The 14,993-nt window shown below is 45.2% G+C and overlaps 1 pseudogene; it reads left to right on the top strand.

The window, feature by feature from the left end:
* The first annotated feature begins 320 nt into the window (after window positions 1–320).
* The window catches only part of LOC149868565 (uncharacterized), a 28,805-nt pseudogene continuing 14,132 nt past the window's right edge, over window positions 321–14,993 (top strand).

Here is a 14,993-nt window from a genome sequence, read left to right as displayed (position 1 = left end):
ATGATTTCAGAGTCTGTGTGCTTCCTTCAGCTGATCCAGGAGCTGGTGCTGTAAGGAAACCCTAAATATCATAAGCTTTGTATTTAAATTGCAAGACATCAGGTTGCAATTGCAATGACATCAGGTTTTGCATTTGATCCAACTGCCTGCTGTGTCCCCACGTCAGTACAGACCACATCAGCACTGGATCCAGTAACAAGCAGTGCAACATTTGAGGTTCATTCCCCTGCACCTCTACTAATGTCGTCTTTGTCATCAGCTGCCTACAGTGCTCCTCTGCTTTCTGCTTTGGACAGACTGGGAGATCTCTGCATGTAAGAATGAATGAACATGAATCTGACATCAGCTACAGGAAGATACAAAAAACTGTGGCAGAATACATGAACCTCCTTCGACGGTCCATCACTGACCTCAAGATTGTTGTCCTCAGGCAAAAAAAAACCCCTTTAAAAACAAGTTTCAACAGTAAACTGCAGAACAAGAAATCATCCACAAACTGGACTGTATTAAGCATGGTTTAAACAGGGACTATGGATTTGCATCTCATTACCTGAATTAGTTTCTGTGACCCCCTTTGTTCCTGTGGGTTTACTGCTTATTTGCTTTTCTTTCCCAGTTTTCTCTCTCTCTCCGTCTTATACTCTTCTTCCTCACATCTTTTCACAACATCTGATGAAGTGGGCAGGCAAAATGTGGTCCGCAGGCCAGATGCTGCCTGCCAGGCCATTCTATCCAGCCTGCAGGGCCCCTAAAAATTTAGAAAATTAATATTTTTCTGCCCCTGGCTGCCTGTCATCTGGCCCTGAATGGCTTGCCAAAACTCAGTAAGTGGCCCTCCACCCAAAATAATTGCCTGCCCCTGCTCTCTCTATATGTATGTATGTATATATGTGTAGTTAGTCTATGAAGGTGCATATTTAATTTGCCTTCTGAACAATTCACCTGCCATTTCAGGAAGCACGGGATGCAGTTCATAACTTGAACCCACACTTCACACCCACACCAAGATGTATTTTCATTAATAGATGACATTCTTGCCTGTCTGATGAGATGCATCATCCAGATTACACATTTTTTAAAAATAAACTATGCTGTACCTGCAGCCCTACTGCAATTTACCTCTGGGCAGAGAGCCAGAATGAGGCCACTGTGTCTAGTGGGACTTAAAGAATGAACAGATCTTGTGAGCATTTCTCAAGGATGATTTTCAGCATCAGAGATCAATGGTGACATGATTTTTTAATAGTGTCTGCAACTATACAAGGTGTTTTCCCCCCATTTTTTGCCCTCTCTTCCTCATTAATATATGATTTAACATGCAACAGAAAGGAAACCTGCTCTCTCTACACCTCCCATACATTAAAGTGGAACCAATCTAAAAATATTGCTCATCAGTAAGACGACTGATTTAGTTTGCAAGTTTCTTGTCATCATACCACAGACTTTCCAAGTATCATGTACTTATTACACAAGGCATGTTTATGGGTATGTTCTATTTAAATCACCCCTTTTTACTTTTACCTTGAAAAAAGCTATTGCATTTTTCATGACAAAGATGCTAGTTATCCTATGTCATCCAAAATTACTAGACTGAAGCAAATCTAGGACAGGCCAGGTATACTAGCTATTGTATGTAGTAGATACACATTGGCAAGGAGGAGAGAGGGCATTCACATTTTCCGTGTCCAATAAGAGGAGTGCTTGCTTCCTGTTTTACAGTCATAGCAATTTCACCAGGAAAGAATCCTATAAAGCTCTGTCTCATTTTTTATTTTTGGGGGGCAGGAGGGAAGGTTGGCAGTGAGGAAAGAGCTCTGAAGAAATAGTAAATAGCATAAGAACCAATGACCAGATTTATACAAAGCATGTGTCATTCTTTCCCTCTGCTATGCACATACAGTAATTCCCCAGCCACAGAACTTTATTCTCCCACATCATCACGGAGGAATGACTGCAACAGATTTCGAGATTCTAGTAGCCAACGGAGTGACAGACAGTACTGGGGAAAATGTAAGCTGAGATGATGTGCTGGCCAAGTAGTGAAAAAGTGGGCTTTGGGATATATGATTGGAATCTGGACAAGAAAAATGTCTGCTCTGGCACCACTACAACCAAATAACAATAACAGGTTATGACCCCTGTTGCACTTGGAGAATTAAATGCACAATCTTTGCATTCAGCTGTCCCACTAGAGTATGAGGTAAGGCCACACTTTACTGGTTCATGGCCTTCTGTAACCCATCAAACTATGAAATACAAACTGGCAGAATGGAAGAAAAGAAAAAGTGGTGTGTTGGCTTGGCTGCTAAAGTTCATGTCTCTGTCTATAACAGAGAATTCTTCAGCTACCCACTTGAACATACCTCATCTATTTTATTTGTGGAAAGAGTATATTGTATTGTTTGCATGTCACATTTCATTCATCAAAGTAATCCTGAGGGGGGAAAACATGGAACATCTGGACTCCTGGAAGGCTGTTCTGCAGCACTTGTCTTTGAAGAGGGAAAACTGTTCTGCTTTCAGTGACCTCTATGATGTCATGTTAGACACTCTCTTTTGCTAAAATCCTCTCTCTTCTCAGCTATTATGATTTATAGAATATGTATACATTTTTTGTGGGGAGGGAAAGTGGAGACCAGAAGCTGAGTGCATCAAGACCTAACCAAAACTTTTCCCCCTCTGTTTATTAAAGATGTGTGTATAAAAGAAAAGAACTATTGTTTTTCCAGCACCTAAAAATCAGATTCTCCAACAGTTTTCATTAATCTTAAACCAGGGATATTAGTTCATTATCTAGAGTTCCTTTGCCTCAAGCAGGGTGATTGCACCCAAAGGTTTGCAAAGAACTTTTTTCCAACAACTCAGTTGTTCTAATAAAAGATATCACATCTACCCAAAAAACCTTGCGTGCCAAGTTCATTATCTAGGTACACAAGAATGCACTATCCAGACTAATTTTTCAAGTGTGCTACAGTATTGTGTCTTAACAGTGTAAAATTTGCCTCTGTGACGAGAGAAATTCACAAATTTAAGCTCAATTTAGGTTTTGCTTAAGCTCTCAAAAGAGCTATAGACCTTTTCCAGGTTCTCTTCGAAAGAGCAACCTTAATTCAGAAGGGTCTCCTAGATACTGTAGTGACAAATGTCCTAAAATACATAAAACAAGAAAGAAGTCAGACAGGGAGATATTTACAAATGTCTGGTACCTACTTGCAGAGAAATAGCTTTCAATAGACTTTAAAATTTAATAAGTCTGAGTACGGAGCAAACTTCCTTCCTTCTCTCTTACTGACATTGTCACGGGGTGGCCGTGATCTCTCCTGGTGCCCCCTACCATGCCAAGTTGGTGATCAAGCACCCTCGTTCTCGCCTGCCACGTCTTTGATGATAAGAATTATTAAGGAAGGCTGCCTTTTGTCCTCCTTGGCATGGTACCCCTGGCGTACTCCCGGGAGCCAGTACCCCGTCTACAGATGATTCTGGGCACTCCCGCTTCAGGGCTATGCGTGGCTCCTACCACCCCTTATACCACGCCCCGAGCCTCTCAGATGTACTGGATATTGCTGAGTCAATTATTGTTGCCCGCGCTCTCGTGGATGCCCTCCGGGCTTGTCTTCTATTTGTGGCCCCACCGGGGCCCTTCTCCGCACCCTCACCCCCACACTGGGGCTTCTCCCAGTACTCTCGCCCTCCCTGGGGCTTCTCCCAGTGCTCTCGCCCTCCCTGGGGCTTAACGCAAGCACCCTCTGGGCTTCTTGCTGGTGCCCACACTGGCGCTCCTCACTCAGGCTCAGGTGGCCGTAGCCGTGCCTGGCCCCCAGACCCCCTTCTCGAGTCTATGATCCCTATCTGGCTCAGGCGGCCTCGGCCTTACCTGGCACTCAATCCGGACTGCTGTGCCCTCTCTGGCACCAGGAACCCCCACGCTACTGGGGAGCTCCTATGAGGCCTCCTCCAACCCCTATTAGCCTCACCTGGTCCTCCAGTGTAATAACAAACAAAATCATGAGCCAATCGGCCCCAACTCAAAACCAAGCCTCCTGGCTAAAAAGCAAACTCCAGCCCTCTGACTAAACATCACTCAAATCCCTACCAGGGGTATCTCCTCCCATTCGCCATGAACCGAAGCTGTTCAGGCCAACTAGCTTGTTTAGGCTGCAATGCTCCAGCAGAGCTCCTTCACCCTTTGATGCTAGTGAGAAACTCCTGCTTGGCCTCAGCCTAGGCTGCTTATATAGGCCAGGCCCTGCCCCCTTCTGGTCATCTGACTGACTGCGGTTGCCCCGGCAACCGGTACCTGTGCCTTTCCTGGGAGTAGGCACCTCAGTGCCCTGCGACACACCTCCCCCCTTAAGTTTATAACCCCCTAAGAGCAGGGCACGGGAGTGTCCTGTGACAGACATATATAGAACTTCTAGTGTGCTTGCAGTGACAGTTTTCATCAGGAAAAAAACAGTACCACACGTTTCTGACCAAGCAAATCTATGGGTGTTTCTAGTAGTGTAACATAATTTTCAGGGACTCAACCTTTTCCTGTCCTATCCAGCAGAGGTGTTGCAGCCCCACGCCCAAGCAATGACCAGGTTCACCTATACACCGTTTATGAACACATTAGTGCTGCTGCTTCTCCTACTGCTTGATCCAAAATCTACTGAATTTAATAAGAGTCTTCCTTTTGCTTAAGTGGGCTTTTGACTGGGCCTTTATAGTTGAAGGCAATTTTTCATTTTAAGATATTTTAAACATTTTAAATATATTTTAAAGAGAAATAGCCGTATCCTGATGAGGAAAAAAAATTACCTGAAGCAAATATTGAAGACCTGGACTTTTTTTTGAAGGCACTATAGAATAGTACTGGTTGGTAAATACAAGATCTGCTGAACTCACAAAAGACCCTTTCCTATCAGCACCTACTCGTTTCTGCCTCTCTCACACAAAAATTCACTAAACATGTCTTTGACAAGAGTCTGCATAGGTACAGCCTTCAGATACATACCATGGGCTAGGGACAGAAGTTAAAAATAAAACATGTTAAGTGATCAGAAACTGGTTTAAACCTGTAGTAAAACAGAAGTTCAGTGCACATAAACCAGTTTCAAAATGGCTGAACCTGGTTGAATGTAGATCAGACTTAATTGATTTGGGTCAAACCAGTTAATGAAACTTCTGTCCCAGACCCCTTACTGGTTTAAGTTAAATCAGAGTTGCCCAGAATCCCAGCATGCTTTCCAGCCCTGGGCTGGGCTGCACTGCCTGCTCCAGCAGAGAAGGGTTGTGGGGAGGAGAGTCAGGGACTGCTGCCCCCAGGCAAAACCTGGCTGGGGGCAAGGAGGGGGGTTAAAGTTCCCTTTCCCCAAGTACAGAGCTGCCCTGCTCTGCTGAAAACTTACTGCTTGTTGAGACTGTGGACTACAAATCCCAGAGGCACCTGGAAGCAGGAAGTGATGAGCAACCCTGCAGTCCTCCTGATGTGATTCTGGACTGCAAATCCAAGAGACCTGGGGGGTAGTAGGAAGAGGAAGCGAACACAGAGCCCATGCTGGCCACATGCCAGAAAGCCATGCTCTAGCTTCTGGCCTGAGCCACTGCAGGTATGTGGCTGCATTTTCTGAATCAAAAGTGAATGCCCCTCCAGTTGTTTCTCAGTTTAATCTCTACAGTTTATTAACCTGCAAAGACTGAATTGATTCTGCCTCAGGCTTTTTGACTGTCTTTATTTAGTCTAGATGTGTCTAAAGCAGTGGATGGCAACCTTTTTTGACCGTAGGTTGGAATAACCCATGTTAGGTCAGAGGTGGACAGACAAGTGGAATTAGACCCACTTACTGTGGTGGTATGAGGAGAGTGCTCTCAACTGAAACACCCCATCACTGAATGCTGCCAAAATTTCATGTCCTTGAGCTGGATCTGGCCTGTAAGCCAAAGGTTGCTGACCCCTGATCTAAGATACACATTGGTTTGTTTATGTTGAATTGTATCTGGCTTCACAATAAGTTCCAATCAAGTCAATTCACTTGCTGTATTTACTTAAATACAAGATGAAGTTTTTCCCCTCAGTTGGCATGGGGAAAAAAGGCCTCTTGTCTTATAATTGCATACAATGAAATCTCATTAAATCTATCACTAAACTGCTGCCAAAAGCAACATGTGCTCAGCAATGGAAACCAACTATGAAGCTGATTAAATGCAGACAACTCTGAGCATGACTATAAAACGCATGGCCCATATCAGGCAAACATGCTGATGGGACACTACTACAAGGACAGTTTAGTGCAGCCCATCTGAATAAGACATATGGTAGTGCCCATTGTGTTTAGTCCGCCTTCGCACCAGCTTTTTTTCTAGTCATTGTGAGCCACAGCACTGCATACAGTTCACCTTCTGTTGGCCCTTCTCTCAGCCTGGCACATATGGATGATGTGGTCCCATCCTCCATGAAGTGAAGCCAGACCAAGTTGCTCTGCTCATGTGGCAGGGAAAATGATCCCACCATGAGATGAGACTTACAAAAGAGACTGGAATGACAATTATGTGGGCAGCCAGTCGCGGGAATGGCATGGGCTGAGGAACATCCGGCACCGGTGTGGGAACACTTTGTAAGTGCGTGTCAATGCCGGCTTGCCAGGGGGAACCTGCATGACAGGTTCAAGCCACACAGTGAGATGGAGATGCCCCAGCAGGGGTGACTGGTGAAAGCTGGAGACGAGACAGTTTTACAACACTAGAGCTGGCTCGGAGGAATCGGTGTACTCACTGGAGCAGCAGATGTGGATGCCAGAGTTGGACGACCAGAGCTGGAGTGATGATGACACTGGAAGAAAACAGACAGAAAAGCAGCAAGACTATGAGTAAAAGAGGGTGTTTAGAACTCTTATCAGGGTGCCCACACCCTACTTACTGTGAGAAGGGAGATTTAAGTTGGATTAAGTGCAGTTAAGAGCAGAAGGGCTGTATATGGATGTTGTAATAGAAGACAGAGGCTCTATGCCCTGTTGGCCACTATTGTGGTAAGAGATAATTGAGAAGAGCTATCTGGGACCATACTTATGAGAAGCAACCTTGGAATATTGGGTTGGTGCTAGACGGGATGTAGGGGAGGTGGAGCCCCAGGTCTGACAGCACTATGTACAACCCCAAGAGACACCAAGATGAAAGGGACAAAATCTTCCTTCCTTACCTTCTAACGTCAAAAACGTGGCAGGCAAGAACACTCAGTATCTTTAAGAGTGGATGTAGCAGTCCAAACTGTCGACTTGCAAGGGAGAGGAAGGAGCTGGCTGGTCAAGAAAAAGCAAGCGCCTGACCGGAGACTGGCACAGCAAATTACAGCTTCTCATCTGTACATACATTTTTGACGCATCTCAGAATTTGTGACAATAACACCCAGTTCCAGTCATGAATGGGGGCTAATTAGCATGTGGATAATTTGTGTGGTGTATCTGGAGTACACACACACACTAAGCAGTACTGGGCACTGAGGCCACTATGGCTTGAAATGCTGCTGACTCTGGTGGGGCTCAGCCCAATGAACTATGTGGTAAATCACAAGCCTTTGGTTTTGGACTAATACAAGTAGTTTATACTAGATATAAGTGGGTGTCAAGGTGCTGCTCAAAAGTATGTTTGAGCTAAAATTTGCAGCGGTTTCTAAAAAAGGTAACATGCATCAATTGTAGATTAATTAAGTGTATAGGTACTATATACACATTGCAACAGCCATGTTTAATTTAAAGGTTATTGTTTTCAGTTTTGCTCCTTATTTCTATGTGTTTAGGGACAGCAGAAGAGGAGGACAATCAGGAGAGGGGGAGGGGCCCGCCAGGGGAAAAAGTTGGAGGGAAGCAGAAAGCAAAGGTCTACCTGACCCCCAAGGTTTATTTTACCTGCTGTAGTAGTGGGAAGTGGACAAATTCAAGGCACACCTCCAATAATTAGATTCTATAAATGGAAAATAACATATTTTATAAATTTTGATATATAGAATCTAATTATTGGGGAGTCATCATTAAGGTTAGCTATGAACAGATCCACTTAATATGTAACTTACAATCTTTGTCTTACATATCACCTCTGAATTTGGTCTAAGTCTTTAAGAATCTATAGCCACATCTACAAGACAAATTTACTGTGGCTAGCAGTAGCAGCTTCAAACAAGTGAAGCTGCTCTACATAGGTTATATCCTGAAACTAAAGCAGTGTTGTCACAAGCATTCAGTGCTTTGTTAATTAGCAATACTAAGTGACAGTGCCAGGTGATAATGAGGCTGCCTAAAGGTCCATGTGGAGGCTGCTGCAGTGCTTCTAGTTCAGGAGGCAGCATAAAATGAGCAACATGATGTTTCAGAACACCTCTCCTGGGCATGGTAGGCATGGCCTACATTACTGTAAAATGGGCCTTGCACATTAGCCATATGTTTAACCCTGTTTTCCAGGGAAATCTTCAAACTGTAAAGGAAATGAATGAAACCCAAGTATGAGCTGCTGATGAGCAGCCATGAAGATCCTTGCTCATGTACATAAGATTGAACTATCACTTAATTTAGGCTGCAGAAGAATTTTCCATGAGCCTACTAATAAAGAAGGTCTTCATTGTGTTTTCTGCCTTCCATGAGAATTAAGCAAGACCAATTTCCTGTGACTGTTACCTTGCTCCTCTTCCATTAATGTGTGGCCACTCCCTAAGTTGCATCCACCCAAAGTAAAGTCTTCCAGCATCTCAGGATGCAGTGTCCCCTCTCCCACCCTCCTGTTTTGCGTGGACAAACTTTCCACCCTCTGAACTCTACTGTCCAGGGGGTGGTTCTGGCACCAACCCAACTCCCCCTTCCTCCCTCCCCCAGGGATATAACCTTCCCACCCCAGATAGTACAGCCGGGGGACAAATAGACTTCTCTTCACACATGCCCACCTACAGCAGACATAGAAACTGTCCTGGCTCACTAGCCTTCTAGTGGCAAGTCACAGCTGTGCCAGTAGGGGACAGTCAGAGAAGGTTTTTAGCCTCAAGGTATAACTGTTTCAAACTGGCACTAGCACTAAAACCAATCAACATTTGAGTAGTTCAAAAGGCAATGTGTAACAAAACCTTTTGAATGGGCTTTGAAAGTAAGAGGGTGAGAAGAATACAGAAACAGAGACATGGCAGATGAGAAGCAGGCCTAGAACTTTTTAAGACATGAAAAACATTTTTTTACCTCTTCTGCACAAGACGTTGTTTTAGGTTTGATTACATATGTGGATGCAGAAACTTTAAAGTCACTGAATTCATTTCTAATGAATCTGGGAACATATTATTATGTAGCAGATTTACATACACATTAATCACACGCACATCAAATTTATGCATATGATCATTCAAGTTGGTTTGTCATGAATTCACTGGCTTTCCCAGCATCCCTGTCTTTCCCCATCTCCTATCACCTTCGTTTCTAAACTCATAAAGATAGCCTGTGATCCACAGAGGTAGCTAATTCCAGCAATTCTAGTAGGAATGTCCAAGGTTGGGCCTAGGCCATACCCCTTTTCCCAGGGGCGCTGTGTTAAGGCCCCTTTCCCCCATGTGGGGTTGGGCTCAGGCCAGGCTGCCCCCCACCCCCTCTGCATGCCTGTGTGGTGGCCACTGCACCAGCCCCAGGTGCTGCATCAGAACCACCATCTGGCCCATGGTTGAACCAGGCACTGCCCATCTGGCCCAAGGTGGAAAAAGGTTGAGCACCAATGTCCTGGATCATCCCTTGTAGATTGGCTGGGGAATGTAGGAGACCACTCGATGGGCTCAATAAGGGACAGACCACTAGCCAGCCACTGAGAAGTCAATTTTGTGCTTTGGAACCTTTCATTTCTAATTATTTTTACATTAGTCATTATCCAAAACAAGGATATGACTTGTCCTGGCTAAAGCCCAAATAGGCAGACAAACTGTAATGTAACTCTCTCAAAATCTGTACACATCAATGGTTATTTCCCCAACATAAATGAATAAGTGTTTTAAGTGAGCAAACAATACCTTTACTCTCCAGTGTGCAAATGATTTTCTGTGTTGTTTGGTGAGTCATAAATTACTGTTTTATGAGAGAGGGATTTTATACAGGTGACTATCCATTTCAAGGGAGAGCCATGAAAACAATGCAACTCCTCTGATTCACATCAAGGATCTGGCCTACAGGTTTCACTAAAGATGAAATAACTCTTTGAATGCTCCTTCCCCTCCCACCTCCCTTTCTCTTTTTTTCTATTTTAAGTCATGTTCTCTTTATAACATGTATTAAGGATTTCTCTCACTGCCCTTCTTTACTTCTACTGTTCAGTCTTCATGTCTTCTTTGGTTTTTCCTTTTTACTTCATTTCTCTCAATCATCTTGGGCCATTTTGAACACCCTTAGATCTCTTAATCCACTGCAGATTATACCACTTAAAAAAGAAATTATAATATTTTCCCCTTTGCTCATATTTTTGATCTGAGAAGCTCAATATATGCTGCAGCTCACTTGTAACTGAAGAAATGGAGACTCAGGGAGATTAAATGTCTCAAGATGACACAGGGGATCAGCATCAGAACTAGGAACAACATGCCAAAATCCAGACTCTCAGCCCACTGCTCCAGTCACTAAATCCAGGCAATTACATTTAGTCTGGGGTCCTGATCCTGCATTCTGTGAGGGAGGTGCTTAATTTTAGACATGTAATAACTTTGAACTCAGTGGTTCCACTCATGTGTAAAGTTATTCATGTCTCTAAAAGTCTAATCAGGGTCACTGGCACAGTCACAGCTTTAAAAAGTTGTTTTCTTTGGATATACACACTTGGCTTGATCAGAGTGGATTTAAGAGTCTGGAGTAAACTACACATAAGATGATATAATGATGTGAAGTCACTGAAAACAACATGGCATTCAAAGAGGACCAAGGTAAACTAACATGATCTGGGAAGAACCATGACTTAGGCAGTGACCTCATTCTGATCTGGAAGTTAGCCAAATGCTGCTGCTTGTCCTAGTTTCTTCCCATTCATTTTATGGCTGAATGAAGAAAGAAACTGTGGGTTGCAGCTTAGGGAATAGACGATTATGTTTGAGTCGCCACAGTTATGTGTGGCTTAATTTAAGAAACAGGGAATGAGTGAGGTTTTGGCATCAATGTAAAATGGGGGGAAGGATGGAGGGGGGAAGGATCTCTTCACTAGGACTTAGAAATGCTTAATTCATTTCTATAAAGGAAAAAAGAAACGCTGTCATCAAAAGATAGTAGCTTACAAATGCAGATTAATGCAGAGAAAGTCAAGAAAGCAAGTCTTGTAGGAAAGCGCTACATAGTTTAATAGAGATGAAACCAGCAGGGTTTAAAAAAATTGTATACTAAAATCTTTTAAAGCCGCATCCTCATCTGGTGTCAATGTACCTACGCTAAGTTACTCAAATGAATCTTTGTCAGTCCATACCAGCCAAAGAGCTAGCCAATACAATTTAACAGTGAAAGATACCCTGTCTCTTTTTATGATTTTACTAGCCAATTGCCTGTCAAAAATGATGGAGGGTGGAGGGAAGCCCGGGATGGAGTGCAGCCACCTAACGCCCCAGGCTGCCACTGTTCTGCCTCTTGCAGGGAGCGGGGTGGGGTTCTGCCTCTTGCAGTGAGGCAGCGCTTCCCCACCCTCTTTTCCGTCCTCGGCGGCTTCAGAATCATGGTGGCACTCCCCCACGCTTGGAGCACTCTGATTGGCTGTTTCCATCAGCCAATCAGAGCATGAATAAAGCATTACAGACAGACAGACAGACTGACTTAGGCTTTTATAATATTAGAATAATAGTCATAGAATGCTTGTTTTCAAAACTAAGATTACAATAGATCTGGTCAAAAACCAGAAAAAGAGGTCTCGAAAGGGGAAAGAAACTTGAAGAAACTGTTCCTATTTCACAGAATTTAAAATAGAATTATTCAAGAGGTAAGGATTTCTTAGAGTGATATCTTTTATTGGACTAACCATAGAGTTGGGATAGAGATGGGCAAACTTTTGAATGCAAGACATTCTTCATGAGGCCTGACCAGAACAAGCCAAGCACAGCAAACCAAAAAGCAGTTGTAGAGGGTGTGAGAGATGTTGTCAGGGGTAGCAGACATACAATTTGCCAGGGGCAGTGCTTGGGGGAGGGGCTATAACCCCTAAATTTGCCTTAGCTCCCCTGTGTAGCCTCCCCTCCCAGCACTGCCCTTGTCCAAGCCCCCCGCTTCTCCCCCAAGCCGCCCTGAGCAGCTAAGTCTGTCTTGCTCCCACCCGCATAAGCCAGCAGTCAGATCTCTAACACCAAGTTCTGTAAAGAACTTGGGAAGGACCCCACATAAGAATTTGCTCTGGAACTGGAAAATATCATCAAATCCTCCCCATGCCAGTTTCAAGACTACTTCCATTTATCCACCATTCTCCCACTTCAGGAACTTTCTAGATGCTCCCAAAGATCCACAAGCAAAGTAATCCATCATTTCCATACTCTCACTGAAGAACTATCAGGATTCACAGAAACTATCCTGAAACCACTTGTCACTCAAAAAGCAAGTTTTTTATAAGAAGCCAGAGACTCTCTCACCAGAATATAGTACCTCGACCACATCCTTGAGAAGGCTGTCACCAGCTTGTACACTAATACTCCACACTGTAAAGGCACAGCTGCCTGCTTGAAATACCTTCAACAACATGGGTACACTCAGATTTGCAACATGTTGCACAAATCATCCACTTCACGCTCACCCACAACAACTTCACTTTCAACAATCATCACTTCTTCCAAACCATCAGCACAGCTGTGGATACAAAGATGGCCTCTCAATATGCCAACCTCTTCATGAGCCGCGTGGAGAAAAAAAATCAGAAAACTGCACCATCAAACCTACACTATACTTGCATTAGATATTTTCATTATCTGACCTGAACACCTGACCTCACTTATTGACTTCCCCCACAGGTTTAACAACTATCACCCCACAATCAAACTCTCACTGGAATACTCTTATGCTAACATCAACTTTCTACATAACACAATTCATATCCACAAACCACTATACACAGATATCCCATAAGATCAGCAATCATCCCCAAAACACTGAGACGCTGTAATCTACAGTCAGGCCCTCAGAAACTACTACATATGCTCTGAAGAGAACTCATGATCTATGAGTTCAGTTAGTCAATTTTAGTTTTAATTTTTATCTACCCAGATAATCTGTTAATAGAGTTTGGGATCTAAAGCAGCTCTGTATTTGTGTAGGGCAGGATTCTGCCCCTAAAAATCAGCGACAGCTGATTTCCCCCTAAGATAAGTGGGGCAGAGGGTACAGCACAGCTGAGGCAGATCCGGAGGGGAAGCCCACTGGAGCCCTTTTAGGTCCCCCGACAGGGAGCCACGCTTCCGATCTGTGCACGGGCAGCGCATGCGAACAGTACTCGGAAACAGGCGCACTCTTGTAAGGACGCGCCAGTGTTTGCACCGGCATTCGTGTAAAGTGGGTGCAAGGTAGCTGCCTAGAGCCGCACCTCCAGTGAGCAAAAGCAGCAAGCTCAGCTCTGCAGACATGGTGCAGACGCGGAGCGCGGCTGACAGGGGCCCCACCCAGGCGCTGCTGCCTGCCATGAGCTGTTCTGAGGCCTCTACCCAGACGGAGCTCCTGGCGGGGTCGGTGGCCCCTTGCTCCCCTGTCTGTGGGGGGGGCCTGGTGGTCCCCTTGCCTGTCCCTCCTGTGCATGACTTAGGGCCCTGGAGGAGCAGATAAGAGAGCTCCAGGCTGAGGTGGATCAGGGATGCAGATGATGAAATTGATGCCTATTTCTGTTCTCTGCAGGCCCAGTTGCCCACTGTACAGCCCCCACAGGAGATGCATCCAATGCAGGAGTGGTAGAAGGTGTTCAAATCCAGATCTGCTAGGCCTAAAGTGGTGGAAGCTCCCCAGGTTCACCTGGGGAACAGGTTTGACGCCCTGGCAGCTGTCATGCAGAAAGACAGAGAAATTGGCTCTGGCAGGGACGATGCCACTCCCCACATGACAAAGAATGGGCAGAGAGCGAACACCAGCAGGAAGAAGCGCTGGGTCCTCATCATTGGAGACTCCATTCTACGTGGACTGGAAGGTCCCATCTGCCGGTATGACCCCATGACGCGAGAGGTCTGCTTCGTGCCTGGGGCTCAGGTTAGGGACATCACGGAGAGGATCCCGGCCTACATCTGACCTGCAGACCAGTACCCCATGGTTGTCATCCACGTGGGGACGAGTGACACAGCCAGGGGCAACCCTGACCACATTATGAAGGATTTCAAGACTCTGGGGGACAAGCTTAAGGAGACGGGGGTGCAGGTGGTATTCTCCTCCCTTCTTCCAGTGAGTATGCGAGGATGGCGACACAGGGCCTGCATTGGCAAGGTCAACCAGCGCTTATGCAATTGGTGCCACCAGGCAGGCCTTGGGTTCCTAGGTAATGACCCATGCTTTCGGGTGGGGGACTTGCTGGGGTGGGATGGGCTTCACTTCTCTCCTAAAGGCAAGCGTGTCTTCTCTTCCAGGTTGGCCGATCTCATATGGCGAGCTTTAAACTTGCCTCTGCTGGGGGAGGGGGCCACAGAAAGACAAGGAGACATCACCCGAGCAAGACAGGTGACAAATGCAAGGAGTGCCCAGGTAAGAAACAGGGGTCCAGACAGTCTCCCAAATCGGGGGGTGGCACATGCAGCTTGGCAAGGCCTTAAATGCCTATATACCAATGCTCATAGTATGGGGAACAAACTGGAGGAACTCGCCCTCAGAATAGCTGGTTCAGACCCAGACATAATAGGGCTTATAGAAATGTGGTGGGATTCATCTCACGGCTGGGCAGTTAGCATTAGGGGCTATAGGCTTTACAGGCAAGATAGAGAAGGAAGGAAAGGTGGGGGTGTGGCGTTCTATGTCAAAGAGCAATACACATCCTCTGCCAGCAGAATGGGGTCAGAGGAGGGGCAAACTGAAGTGCTC

This window comes from Crocodylus siamensis, chromosome 3, assembly GCF_052110815.1.
Source record: "Crocodylus siamensis isolate JL-2025a chromosome 3, ASM5211081v1, whole genome shotgun sequence".
NCBI classification, from domain to species: Eukaryota; Metazoa; Chordata; order Crocodylia; family Crocodylidae; genus Crocodylus; species Crocodylus siamensis.
This window is presented reverse-complemented; position numbering and strand designations above follow the sequence as displayed.